This window comes from Tursiops truncatus, chromosome 7 (genome assembly GCF_011762595.2).
Source record: "Tursiops truncatus isolate mTurTru1 chromosome 7, mTurTru1.mat.Y, whole genome shotgun sequence".
In the NCBI taxonomy this organism is placed as follows: domain Eukaryota; kingdom Metazoa; phylum Chordata; class Mammalia; order Artiodactyla; family Delphinidae; genus Tursiops; species Tursiops truncatus.
The window spans coordinates 56,141,546-56,156,661 of NC_047040.1; the positions used below are offsets into that span (position 1 = coordinate 56,141,546).

The following is a 15,116-nucleotide window of genomic DNA, read 5'->3' on the forward strand; positions in this document are numbered from 1 at the left end:
GTGTTTTGCACTTCTATTAGAAGGCATAAAATACCTGATTGTCTCTTTTTGGTGATGTGAGCAGCCATTGGTGATCATTGCCCAGATTCATTAATTCACTAGGAGGTTGCAAATGGTGATATCCTAATTCTGTCATTCCTTATTTATTTATTAGTTGAAAAAATTCTGTAAAGAGAAAGTTCCTCTTGATTCTTTCTTTACTCTGAGACCAGTTTCTCGTTTTGTTTTGTTGTTGTTTGTTTCTTTTTAAAACACAATGGATTGGTTCCCTAGCATCCTCTAAAGGTGATTAATGAGTTTAGTTTTTTGGTATCGTACTGAACTTATGGATTTAAATATACTTGATATGTTTCAATCCATTGCATTTAGCATCTCCTACTGATGCTCAAATGATCCCATCTTTAAGCTAGAGCCCAAATCCTTTGGACAGAATCCTAGTAGTTTTCCATCGCTGCTTCCTTACTACGTGGTATGACAAGATATTCCAGATACATTTAATAAACTTCCTGCCTCACACCTGGAATCAGCCATCTTTCCAAGAGGTTTGGTTCCTTTTGGTGGGAAATAGTATTTAGAGACACAATCAGGGTTCTGGAAGTGCTCATTGCTGTTGGGTTAACCATTGTTTACAGGCTTTTCCAGTGGACAGAACTAGAAAATGAGTCTTTTAAAACACATTATGAATTAGTATTGCTACCTCAGATTCATTTTCAGAACTACAGGATTTTTACTTACTGTCATTGATCTTACATTTGTGTCTGCTCTCACCAAAGCTGCAAATCCCAGTTGTCAATGACACCAATATATATACATTTTTTGTTACATACACAACAGTTTCAGAACAGCAATACTAATACTACCACAATATGATTATTGAATCAAAAGACACAAAAACCAGTTAGAAGACATAATGGAAGAAAAGACTGTATGTCTGATAGCTAAAAACAAAATACCTCAGTGTATGTTTAACAAGAAATGTTCAAAACCTATGTGAAGAAAATTATAAGCAGTCATGAAGATATAAAATTAACTTAGTTGGAAAGATGAACTGTGTTCATAGAAAAACGCAACATTGTAAAGATCTTAGTTATTCCTATGTTTATATAAACAATTTCATAAAATTCCAGTAAAAATGCTATCAGGTTTTTTTCCTAGAGCTAAATAAATTGATTATATAGTATGTTTGGAAGAATAAACATGCAAGAATAGCCAGGACACCCCTCAAAAAATTGTATAGTATTAAATCATATCATAAACCTCTACAATTAAAACAGTTTGGTATTAATGTATGACTAGCTAGACAAAGTATAAAATTCAGAAATAGACCTAACTGCATATAAAAATTTAGTTATGATAAAAGTGTCATCCCTAATTAGTGAGGAAAAGATGGACTTTTTAATAAGTGGTATTAGGATAACTGGATAGCCATATGCAAAGAGGTAAAATTGAAGCCATTCCTTATACCGTATTCCAGGACAAATTTAAAATGATGGGGAAATTTACAGGTAAAAGATAACATATTAAAAAAACTGCATGAATTGACCTAAAATCTGACATGGGAATAATTCTCTAAATTACAACTGAAAATCCAAAAGTAAGAGGTACAAAGTTTGACAGATACAATTACATAAAAACAAGTGCTTTACATTTAATCCACAGGAGTTACATCAGGCCCATTTTGCAGAAGAGAAATCTGAGACTCAGAGAAATTCAGTATCTTGCTGAAGTTTACAGTTAGTAAGTGGCAGATGTGGGAAACTGTAACTTATTGCACACTGAGCCACCTAGACTTCTGTTCACCCTAAGCACATTGAGAAAATCAGAATATAGATTTTCCAGATCCCACTCATAATTGGGGAATAAAATCTTATTAATACTAGTAGGCCAGTCCCACTGTTTGATATAGACTTCATGTTGAGTTGAGAAGAGCTTTAAAAGGCATAGGAGGGCTTCCCTGGTGGCGCAGTGGTTGAGAGTCCGCCTGCCGCTTCAGGGGACACGGGTTCGTGACCCTGTCTGGGAAGATCCCACATGCCGCAGAGCGGCTGGGCCCGTGAGCCATGGCCGCTGAGCCTGCGCGTCCGGAGCCTGTGTTCCGCAACGGGAGAGGCCACAACAGTGAGGGGCCCGCGTACTGAAAAAAAAAAAAAAAGGCATAAGAGTCTGGGGAGAGAGACTTCAGTGTATTTTGAGGTTAAACCTTAAATATAGTATGGCACTTATCATGGAAATTTATGCCTCTTAGTTTTTATTCTCTGTCAGAAACTCTCCTATTACTGCAGCACCCTCATCTCATGCTTCCTCGTATCTCTATACAGTGAAACATTGTATCAATCCCAAGAATCCTGTCTTAAATATACGGAAGTTGAAAGAATCTTCAGATCTTTTTGTTTACTATCAGCAAAGACAGTGTCTTGGCTAAGTTATTTTAATGGGAATAATCAAACTGGCTGTTGGGTTTATAAAGAAAGAAGGTGCCAACTGATTGAAGGTTTCACTTCCCAGCTGGTATTTTGTGTTTGTGCAAACTAAGCAATTAGTACCAACCTTTATTTCTGCTCTTCCTGTCATTTAATTTGTTTACATTTTAATTTTTCATTTCCTTCCAATGCATCTCATGCCTACTCAACAAATACTGAATTTCTCTTTCTGTTTCTCCAAGAAACTTTTTAAGCCAATTGTGCTTACTCTCCATTAGGAACATGGTTATTTAAAGGGGCTTGTGAGAACAATGCAATTCATTCATTCATTTCATAAAGATTTATTAAGCACCAACTTATGTATCAGGCATCGTTCTAGGTGTTGGAGATATAAGGACGATAAGGCAGACAAGTTTTTGTTCTCAAGGATCTTACCTTCTGTAGAAGGAGACAGAGGAAAAGCAATGAACAAACACAAAGCCAGATAATATCAGAGTGATTTGTTCTGTGAATAAAACATTAAACACAGTTATGTGAGAGGGACTGGGGCAGGGAACTTCCTTAGCTTGGATGGTCAGAGAAGTCCCTGTCTAAGATTTGAGTCACATGAAAACCCAGGCAGAAAGATGTCTAAGCAGAAGGAATAAGTGCAAAGGCCCTCAGGCAAGAATGCAGGTGTGTAAAATGACAAGGAAGAACGGATGTAGCTGGAGGGGAATGAACTACACTGAACTGTAACTGACCTCCAAGTAGTTAAGGATTTGCTTATTTGTTAGTTTATTCATTTATATTCTACCTTGTTCCAAAAAGGATTAAAAATAGCTCTTTGAATGTTGCTGTTTCTTAGAGTGCTATAGGCACACCTTTTATCTGAGAAAAATAAAAGTGAGTCCTTTAGCAAGTAAAATCCAACAGATAGGTCTAGGACAGGGCATGAAGACTATGGATGCAGGATGTTCACTTTTTTTTTAGAGGCTCACACACCTTGAAATGTCATTTAAGAAATTATTTTTAGAGAAGACTGTTGCACTGAATTTAATTTCAAATCAACAGACCCATTATATTCTCTAATTAATCATGGCACATGCTATTTACCAAACTCCTGTAAAAACAAATTTCTTTTGTACACATTACAAAGAAATGTTACATAAAATTAAGCACCAAGTAATGACTTTAATTTGCGGTTAGTTAATACTACACAGATGATCACGCGGCTGTAAAGGAAGCCACTTGGGACGTTAACAGATGTGCTGGCACAGAGGAATTGGAAACAGGCAGCCTGTGAGCTCTGGGAATAAAGAGGACCCAAGAGACAGTGGACATTAGATGTTCTGATTCCAGTCACAGGCAGAAACCTGCTGAAGACCTTTGTCCAGAGAAGCCTGTCTGAATGAATTTAGGTTTCTTCATTGGCTTCTAAATTATTTTTTACCTCTTGCCCAGCAAAAAGGTTTTACGAAACGGAATGAAATTTTCCTTTAGCCTGAGCTTTGCTGAATGGCCTTGACTCAAAAGCTCTTCTTTTCAGCTTTGCAAGAAGCTGTAATTGCCCCAAGTTCTATAAGCCACGTTACTTAGCTAATTTCTTGGCACTTAATGAATCCCAAGCTAAGAGACTCAGACTTTACATTTTTGGAAGTGAAAATAAAATAGAGCCAAGCCCTAATATTTGAAAGAAACCAATGTTACATTTCTCTGAGGTCTGCAGGCTACATAAGCAATTATATAAACAGACACACAAAAATGAAAATTCCCTATCCCATGTTGTAGCGGGTGGGTTGGAAAACCAGAAGATTTGTGATTAGAATTTATTTAAACCGAAGGAGGAGGGAGGAATGGAAAGTTGGTAGGAGACTGAAGTGGCTCACCTTTCTCTTACAGAACTTTTCTGATATTTTCTCAGTTCCACTTCTTGCTCCCATCTAAAAGCCACGTAAAAGGGGATTTGTGCAGTGAAAGATTCATGGTGCCGAGTCTCAAGAGTGGACTTCAATGTCTTGAGAAGCAGAGACTCCTAAAAGTCATTTAAAGCTCCCAACAATTCACAGTGTGACTCTTGTTTGTTATTTAATCTGTCCATGTGCCTCCTTTTCTTTGTACATGAAATGGGTGTCAAAGAACTGTTTACTTCAAGATGATGTTTAGCTTTCCAAACAGGTGACAAACATCCTCATCATCTAGGTCGCGGATTACGTCGGTACCAACATTGCTTCTCTCAGCCATCTATGGCTGGTCTCTTGTTTCCCAAGGATGCTGGATTAAGTCATTCTTACCATTCTTCCTGGAACAAGATAGGAAGGAAGAAGTCTGTATGACTACGTCCAGAATAAAGGTTCACCATAGTCCTTACCCGGCTTTGGGACAACAAGAAAATGCACTCACACAACCTGGCACACACCCCATTACGGGACTAACGATGAGCTGAAAATAAAAAGGAAACTTAAGGGAAGCCTAAGGAAGGGATTAACCAACAACTCCAAGGCAATACCATGCTGTGCTTACGTTTTTTGCAAATATTGACTTTGAGGAATTAAACATGTGACTAAACTCTATGTCATTGTTCCTGTGAAAGAAAGTTTCTATGTGACTATTTCAGACCAAAGGCAATGCAGAACAGTAGAGGCAAGAGGGAACCCCAGCATAGTGCTGTAACTTTCCTCCCCTGTAGGGAGGGCAAGTGATGTGCATGTGGTTACTGAACATGGTGTATCACATATATAGAGAGATATCTCCCCACACACATGTAATTTGAACTGGGCAAAGGAGGGAGTTAGGAAGGGACCTCTGTTTCTTCTTCTTCTGAGTTTACAAAGCCATCATAGACTTCTCCAGAAGTAGTCTGGGACAGGGAGAGAAGTATGGACCCAGGGGAGTTGAAAATGGGCATGGGATAGGGAGAGAGAAAGTAAATAGAAGGTTCTGGAGCCCAGACAACTCAAATAGCTTGTAATACAGTCAGAGAAGAAGGGGTGATTTCTTTGGAGATGAGGCTGCAGTGGTTCTGGAAACCAGGGTCCCTCACTGGGCAAGTCATGACTGTTTCAAACAAGATCATCCAGCAGCTGACCAAGAAGCCAAGTGGTAGTGCTTTGATGTGAACTATTTGTACTATATAAGACATGGATGTGTTCTTTCACATAACCTTCTTAGAGCAGTCTGTCTCAGACCAAATCTTGACTTCATCCCGATGGCATGTTTACTGACCCTGTACAGTTGGATTTGGGTGCATGGTACATTAGGTGGTTATTCAGCAAATATTCACTCCTGTCCCCAATTCCTGCCCCTCCATACCTTAACAGAGGAGTGTACTTTCCTGCTCCATTGATGTTGGGCTGGGTCATGGGACTTGCTTTGCCCAGTGGAATAGTAGCAGATGTGACAGAAGCAGAGACTGGAAATGTGCTGGTACAGTTGGGCTGGCCCTTCTTGTGTTTCTGCCATGAGAAGATAATGCCAAGGCCAGCCTGATGATCTAAACAGGATGAGAAAATTCATGTACAGCAGATCTTGACCCAATCTGTAGCTTGAAATCAAGGCCAGCCGAACCAAGCTTGGACCAGCCAAACCCCATGTATGAGTGAGAATAAATCATTGTTCTTTTAAGTCACTGACATTGGGAGTGGTTTGTTTTATAACATTTTGCGGCTATAGCTAACTGACACAAGCAGAACTGCTGACTGAGCAGGTGAAGGAGACAAGGAATATGCATTGTATAGTGTTTACAGGGCACACTGGGTCAGTGGGATGGTGACATCCCTGAGCCATGAGTGGTGGGGGCTAGCATATAGGGCATACCCTTGGTGCACGGTAGCACGATGATCTAGCTGGACACAGATCAAGGGTCAGAATGAGGTTGCTTGTGAAGCAGGAGACTACTCTGGGTCTCCTAGTGTGTATACACACACACACACACACACACACACACACACACACACACATATATACCAGTATGTACCAGTTACTATTGTGGGTACAACTTTGTATGAGTTGGTATCCATGAGAGCTCTTGTTTTTGGAACAAGGAGACAGAGTGTGCTAGTGTTGTTCTTGGTGGTGGTTTCTTTGTTTGTTTGGTTTGTTTTGTTTTGCATGGCTTTGAGAGGGACACAGAGACATGGAGAATTGAAGACATGGTCTAGCCTCTGCCTGCAACTGATTCCCTGGGCCGGGTTACCAGTTGATGGGAGAAGCTGAAGGAGCTATTTTCATGAAGGACTTTGTCATCTGGACCCCAAAGCGGCCCCTCCTGTGCACACTGAAGTGTGGCACAGAACCCAGATGAGGACCATCACCCTTACTGTTCTGAGGAACCCAGAGAGCTCTGGCTCCTTGCAGATTGGTGAGTGAGGGAGATATCGCCTGTGTTACAAACGCTGTGTTCCCATCATGGGCATCATCCATTGCTGCCATGGTGAGGTTCCCTCCTGCTGTGTCATGAGTGGAGGAATAGAAGATGTTGGAGCGCTTGGGGACTTGCATGAAAGGTGTACGAGCTAGAGGAGACACTTCTTCGGGATTTCCAGGAATATACTGGGAAGGCTGGCCAGGGAGGCTGGAGCTGGGTGAGGCTGACAGAAAGCAATCTAAGATAATAATGTTAATGGGACCTCATTTGAATGCACATGTTGATGGGCCGCAGAGACATACCAGTTACTTTATGCATGTGCTTGAAAGGTCTAGTTGACCCAATGGCCACTCTCAGTGAAGCTATCATGATGATGCTGGTCAGTCTTTCTTCAATGGCACATTTGCCTCAACAGATGACCCAGCCCTACTAAGGACAGCATCACCAAACTAGTGCCTCTGTGGAAATTCCACTGCATCACTTTAGGATGATAATAACACAAAGGAAAATAGAGGAGAGAAATCAAAGGATGAGTGAGAAAGGGTGGTGTGGTCGGTGGATCAGTATATTTAGCAGGTATCTCAACATGCATTCAGCTGAGGATCTACCGAGTTCTAAGATAGGAAGTAGTTCCAGACTGTACCGAGAAAAGAGCTTTTCTCTCAGGTACAGACTCCCTGAATCCTCTGTATTGCTTTCTGTGTCTACATTTCAAATTCCCAATAGAATTAGCACATATTGGGTTGGCCAAAAAGGTCGTTCGGGTTTTTCCATGACATCTTATGGAAAAACCCAAATGAACTTTATGGCCAACCCAGTATTTAGGAGGGTATAGATGCGCTTAAACGTGTGGATATTGAATCCCAGCTGTGTCACTCACTAGCTCTATGACCGTGGGCAAGGCACTTAATTTCTTCCTGTCAGTTTTATTCATTCATTCGCTCATTCATTCACGCATCCATCCATCTAACACTTACTGAAATCATACTGTGTGTTCAGGTACTCTGCTAGGCAGTGAAACAAAAGACACACAACCTCTAGCCACATGGAGCATAATATACTAGTGAGGGAGATGGCAAAAACCCCCAATAAATGAACAAATAAATTTAAAAGTATGAAGAGTATTATGAGGAAAACAAACAAGGAGCTGAGATGGAGAAAAAGGTACTTGTATTAGGTAAAGTAAGTAGGGAGAACCTTTTTATAGAGGTGTCATAATCTTGGGAATATGCTTATGCATAAAATTGGGATAACAATAAAGCCTTCCTTGCATCATAGCGAGAGAGGCCTAATCAGATAATGCTATTTTAACACATTTGATTTAGTGCCTGTCACACAGGAAATGGTCAACAAATATTTATTATTATTTCTTCTATCCTTAGCACATAGACTTAGTACATACTACTTAGTACATAAACTTAGCAGACAGAACTTAACACATGACTTTGTACATAGTAGGGACTCAATAAATGTGTGCTGCTGATAGGTTATGAAAAGAATATGGTGGCATGGTGACACCCGTCACTGTCCACGGTTTCTGGCAGCATCGGAAGGGCTAAAATTGCTCTCTTAGAAACATACATGTGACAGCAAGGAATACATCAACCTCTGGACCCCCAGAGCGAGCCCCTGCAAGATAATATTGTTCCAGGCAGAAATCAAGAGAAACTTGGTGCTGATTTGTGCCACAGTTGCTTACAGTGTAAACAGAAGCCACCAGGGCTGTCCACTCAGCACTTCTTACCAGTCACAGAAAAAAAATGTTTTTCTTCTTTAAAGGAAAGATGGAAGAAGGGCATTTTTAGTGCAGGCTGCAGCTCTTTACAACATAAATTGCTCAGCCCAGGGGAATTGAAATGGATGAAGTGTATGAAAAGTCACCTAATGAATGGAGTTTGGGTGAAAAAATGATAAAAGAAATTGCTTGATTTTATTTTTCTATCCATAGCGATGCTTGTTTTTAAAGTGGTCAGTGATGCAGGTCTTATTGACATTGAGCATTTGGGGGAAGAAAGCAACAGTACCTCTGTGATTGCACAGTGGTTATAATAGGATTAAGTATAATAATTTATTTGCAAAATAAAATTTCAATTGGATACTAATTCAATTGGATACTAATTTCCAGGGCCCTTGTTTATTAGACAGGAGAAGGAAAGCTACCACAGTGCTGGTCCACTGGTAGAATGGGGGAGAAATTACCTTCAGCTCAAGGATGGTATGTTGGCCAGATTATTAATAGAGATGCAGCTTGGAAAGGGGGGAGAGCACAGATTGAGTGGTGGACAGTGCCATTCTGGTCTTGGTCTGTCACTTGCAGACCTGGGCCTCATTTGTACCTCTTTGGGCCTCCTGATTGATGTGCTCAAAGAGGTTACAGGTATATTGTGATCTAGTGAACCCTCAGCACCTAAGGTCTGGGTTAACTGAGGTCCCAAGCTGGTTGTCAGTCCAGGACTCATCAAGGGCAGCCTGAGAGGCTCTGACAGCACGCTGCACAGTACCTGTAAATGGCAGATACCATGAGCTTCTTGGCAAGGCACTGAGCTCTCCCAAGAGGTGCTCTTTACTAAGTACCTCAACTGTCCGCTGCAGAGCACACTGCTGCCCACGGTGGGCAGAGGGTGAAGAGATGCTAGAGACTTGTTCCAGGGGCCCGAGGAGACTCATGTGCAGTCCAAGCCTGGGCTGAGAGAGGAAGATGGAGAGAAGAGGAGGCCAGGCGGGACTCCTGCAAGGCATAGCTCCAAAGGCAGCACTGCACCTCTCTCTTCACATATACTGGGTAGTTAGGCCCATTTAAATGTGCCCTTTTAAAAAAGTCCACGCAGGTGGCCGGGCAAGGGCTCTAACACTGAGTGAACATTCTGCATGTTCAAGCACCTTTCTTGTGAAATACTTAGAACAAAAAAGTTTGATTTGAAATCCATTTCCATTATCAAAAGACATTTTCAACATTTACATCGGTCAAAGAAAATAAAAAAGAAGAGTTCTTCAACTCTTTAAAGATAATTTCAACTGTTGTAAATTTTTGAATGGCTATAAAAAACGGCTTTCAATTTTTTTTTTTTTTTTTTTTTTTTTTGCGTTATGCGGGCCTCTCACTGTTGTGGCCTCTCCCGTTGCGGAGCACAGGCTCCGGATGCGCAGGCTTAACAGCCATGGCTCACGGGCCCAGCCGCTCCGCGGCATGTGGGATCTTCCCGGACCGGGGCACGAACCCATGTCCCCTGCATCGGCAGGCGGACTCTCAACCACTGCGCCACCAGGGAAGCCCGGCTTTCAATTTTTTATCACCACTTGTGGGAACAAAGTTCCTCATCAATGGTTACTATCAAGAATTTGAAGAGAGATCATTAAAAAGACTTGATCAGGACTTGCTTGTAGCCATTTCAAACATAAAACTTGGTATAAAACAGTTATGTGCATGAAAGCAAGCTCAACTTTCCATTAAAAATTTTGGAAAAGATTTTATTTTGGGCTTTTATACAAATTCAATATTTAATATCCGTCTCTAATTCTCTGTATTTTATTTTTATTATCATAGTAATACAATATAAAGAAAATGTAATAAATATTTTCACCTAGCCCATGGAGATGTCCTCAAGTACCCTCCAGTTTATTCCAGTGTGATGAACAAGTATTATCATATTAAAAAATATCTTGGCTTCAGTCACACATAAGAACACCTGGGTGTTAATGCTGTCTTGCTGCTAACTTTCTTTGACAAAATTGCATGAACAACTTGGGCCTCAGTTCTCTCATCTGTAAAATGACTGGATTAGATTAAATTACTCCTAAGTTTTAACTTGAACAGTCTATTTACTTCTATGGTCATGACAAGGATTTATTTCTTATGAGGATACATCTTAGCAATTGATCATGATTTTTGAATAATTTTTTTTTTTTTTTTTGCGGTACGTGGGCCTCTCACTGTTGTGGCCTCTCCCGTTGCGGAGCACAGGCTCCGGACGCGCAGGCCCAGCGGCTATGGCTCACGGACCCAGCCACTCCGCGGCATGTGGGATCTTCCCAGACCGGGGCACGAACCCGTGTCCCCTGCATTGGCAGGCGGACTCTCAACACCTGTGCCACCAGGGAAGCCCAATTTTTGAATAACTTTAATACAAAATGGTCTGCTACAAACCAAAGAAATTTGTTTGCATAGTACACATAATGGAATTGGGTACGACTTTGTGACCAAAACATTTATTAGTGAAGAAAATCTAGCCATCGCCTTGACTCCAAAGAACTCAAGGTACTATGCTAATAATGCCACAAGCCTATCTGCTCAAGTTAAAATTTCCTTTTCCCTTCAATATTTATTTATTTTGGCTGAGCCGGGTCTTAGTTGCAGCATGCAGGATCTTTTTTAGTTGTGGCATTCGGACTTTTAGCTGTGGAATGTGGACTTTTTAGTTGCGGCATGTGGACATTTTAGTTGCGGCATGTGGGCTCTTTGTTGTGGCACGCATGTGGGATCTAGTTCCCCGACCAGGGATCGAACCCAGGCCCTCTTCATTGGGAGTGTGGAGTCTTACCCACAGGAGCACCAGGGAAGTCCCAAAGTTAAAATTTCTGCAAGTATTTCCCTTGTTCCTTTAAGTTTGGGAACACAGATCAATTTGAAGGAAGCCATTGTATCCTTTCCCTTTGCAATCAGACAGCACTGCTGATATGGACTGTGCCCATGTTGATCACTTTTACATCCCAACAGGCCTGCCCATTGGTTTCTAGCCATCTCTTTGCACCTTTGAAAACAACTTTCTCAGATTGAGAGTGAGGCCGAGGATCTGAAAGGCAATCACTACTTTTTTTTTTTTTTTTTTTTTTTGCGGTACGCAGGCCTCTTACTGTTGTGGCCTCTCCCGTTGCAGAGCACAGGCTCCGGACACACAGGCTCAGCGGCCACGGCTCATGGGCCTAACCGCAGCATGTGGGATCTTCCCGGACCGGGGCACGAACCCGCGTCCCCTGCATCGGCAGGCGGACTCTCAACCACTGCGCCACCAGGGAAGCCCTCAATCACTGCTTTTTAATCAACTTGTTTTGAGCCAGAATCCTACCCTACCTACCTTCTTGTTCCCAGCCTCCTGCCCCTCTACAAGCAGACATAGAATTTTAAAAAAATAAGTGAGCCAGATACATTCAACAGCCAAGAGCAGATTAAAGCTTCCTGCAGACCCTAAAATCAACATACTTTAAGAAGAGGTCTGGAAAAGTATATCACTGAATATCAGAAAACTTTGAAGCATTAAAGCATCCATTTCAAAGGAAAGGGTTCAGAATACCCGAGCATGTGCTATCCGATCACACATACCATTGAATACGTAAGTGCATGACTCCTAACTGCTTACAGGCACTCTTAAAATTAGAAAATATGTGCAGCCTGGAGAAGCCTGAGTAGGAGAAAAAGTTGTAGGTATGTATCGTGATGCCTTGTACTCCCTCTGAGATGTGTAGCCAGTTTTTCTCAGAAGATTGAACATCAAAAGCTATGTGAAGAAGTGATCTAACATTGTCAGCTCATTTGTCCTAAGGATTAGTGTCAGCATCACAGAAAACAGGCACTATAGAGTGGAAGCAAGAGTTCAGGGTTTGGTCTTTGGGTGAAGAAGATAAAATAAAAGTCAGAAATTAGTAAGGTCTTAAAAACAATGGGGTCTCTTGGGTTCCAGCAGGAACTCAAGTTACATAAAAGGAGCATTTAGTAAAGATGAAAGACACCATAGAAAACCATCTGTAAAATTCAAGAGCTTATATTGTGAAGCCATGGGAAGGAAATAACATTTATTAAGCACCATATATAGGGCACCGTGATAGGTGCTTTCAAATCCTTCAAGCTAAGTATAGCTATAGTATCATTTCCTTTCTAATCGGTGAGGAAACTAGGACTAATAAAAAGGTTATGCAATTTGGTATAGCTCATACAGCTGGTAGATGATCGAAACCTGCTAAGCTCAGACTTGGTGTTGACTTAACACATACATGTGATGGATGTGCCTATTTTTTGGCTTAATTAAGGGGAAAGTCTCCAACATCATAATATCTTCCCTACTGGTCCCATGGAGTCCCACAGATGCAGCTATGTTCTTTAAAATCTTGAGGATTTTTAAAAAGTATTTCTGATCTAAATTCACTCAAGGTATAGGGCAACTTAAATGGTTCCCAGGCATTTATTTGAAAAGGAAGCATTTCTTAATGAGCTCTACCAGGAAGCCAAGAATGAGTCCCCATAGGATTGGGGGTATCTCAGGGGAGGGGGTAACTCCTCTGGGTTATGGGTCTGCTGAGGGGGCCATACCACTACAATACGTTTTTTCTACACTTTTTTTTGGCTGCATACTCTGATTCACTCTTCATATGACGATTTTGTATTATTTACTCTAGAGAGAATAGAAAGATAACTGTCTTCCCTTTAACAAGATTGATCAAAATTTGATAGTTTATTAGTGATAGGTTAGAAAAGTTCTTTTAAGCTTCAAAACTTAATACTGTAAATGCCTTATCTGTGACTTTCCACAACAGTTACATTCCAAAAACAGGAAATGCTCCAAGGAAAAGGCAAGGTTCTGAAAACAAGCTTTCTATTTCATACTGTGGCCAGGGCCAACTAGAGGCGGATTCACAGCGTAGCTGGAGAAGCTGAAAACTCAAGGTCTTTTCCAAGGCTCTTGCCCACAGGAGAAAGTAGTCAACTGAGCTAGGAGACAAAGAACACTGCTTCAGCCTTGGGGCATCACTGCCCTTGCCTGCGGTAGTCCTGGGGCTGCTGGTTGGACTGGCGGGCTGAGCACAACCTCTCCATCTGCCTGGCCCCTAATGACAGCTCCTTCCAGTAGGCCACCTTGAGCAGTCAGACCCATCTCTTCCTTCGATGAGAAAGTATTCAAACCAGGCACAGTTCATTACCACTTTGATCTGGGCTTCATGGCCACCTGGTTTCCTGACCCCTTTCTCCAGGTCAGGCCTGGAGAGGAAGAAGAAAGTGAGGACTGAGGGTAGTAGAGAGGCTACAGTCTCCAAAAGCTATGGCCTCAGGTAAGAATGACCTCTCAGGCAAAAGAACTGATAAGGAATTTACAGATATGGCATTGCCAATAAAAGACTGAAGCAAAAAGTCACTTTTTGAAACCATCAATAATAAATGCATTTTGATCAACCATGCTAGAGGAAAGAATGAATTACTTGTCCATCTTCTTTCTAGAAAATATTACAAAATCGTTATAATAGAAAGAGGCACTCAAAGAGTATGAAGTCAAAAAATGTAGGGGAACCAGCATTACAGAACTGTATCAGACTATACAAATATAGTGCTATTTGACATTTGTCAGTTTTATAAAATTTCTGATTTGATGCCATTTCTTTACTCATTCAAACTAATTTTCTCATTCATACCTGATTTTGCATTCATCTTTTAAAATTCTTTTAAGAAAAAGAATTTTCATACTGTGAAAATTTCATACTGTGAAAGAGTGCCCCATAAGTTTAAGCTTCAGGTGCCATAAATGAGGATCTGTTCCTGGAACTTCTGCTGGGACACAAAAGGCCATGCCCAGTATCCCTGTATTCTCAGGGGGTACCTCTGCTGACAGGGATGTTAGGAATCAGTGCCTAGTTCAGTTTCATGGAAAGAACAATGGACTGGAATGGGACTTCATTTCTATTTCTGGATTAACTTTGTTCTAATTATGTGCCCCTGGGAGACTCTAATGCTCTGTGACCATAGTTTCCCATTAATAAAATGGGATTCTAAATAAGAGCCCCTCCTCATTTCATAGGGATGTCCTTCCTGCATGTAGTATTACAATATAAATGTTAAAACCTTTGTAGAAGAAGATGGCCAACAAAAAGGAAATAGCCATTGGTCTCACTCCTTGCATATTCCTCTGGCTGGCAGCAAACTGAGGTTACTGGTAGCATCTTGGTAAAGCTTTACCATCTTACTATGCTGTCGCCACACCACCCTTGAGACCAATTGAAACCTGTCACTCCCTTTCTAAATTTCTAAATTCTAAATTTCCTCAAAGAGGTGTTGTTGGTTGTAGTGGTAGTGAGTTTCCTTTTTTTCTTTTTCTTTTTTTATATATGGAAGAAGTGGAAACACTCATTTCCCTCCTGTTCCCATTTCTCTGTCTTTTTACCTTTTACTCAACCCTTCCTCTTCCAGATCCTCATTAGCCTTCCACACCATCAATAACCCAGTGCCACTGCCTCTACTCCCTATTGGATTCTGACCTGGCTATTATCGTCTTCCGGCTCTTCCAGAGGCTTGTGAAGCATCCTGGAATTGGGCTGTTATTCCATTCCCCCAGTCTGGGCAAGAGATGGTGGAAGAGTAACAGAGGGTTGAC

At 41.3% G+C, this 15,116-nt stretch overlaps 1 long non-coding RNA gene across 2 annotated transcripts in view; it reads left to right on the forward strand.

Annotated features, from left to right (window-relative positions):
- The window catches only part of LOC109547963 (uncharacterized), a 171,104-nt gene that overhangs the window by 26,807 nt on the left and 129,181 nt on the right, over positions 1 to 15,116 (forward strand). The gene's annotated exons all lie outside the window — the stretch shown is intronic.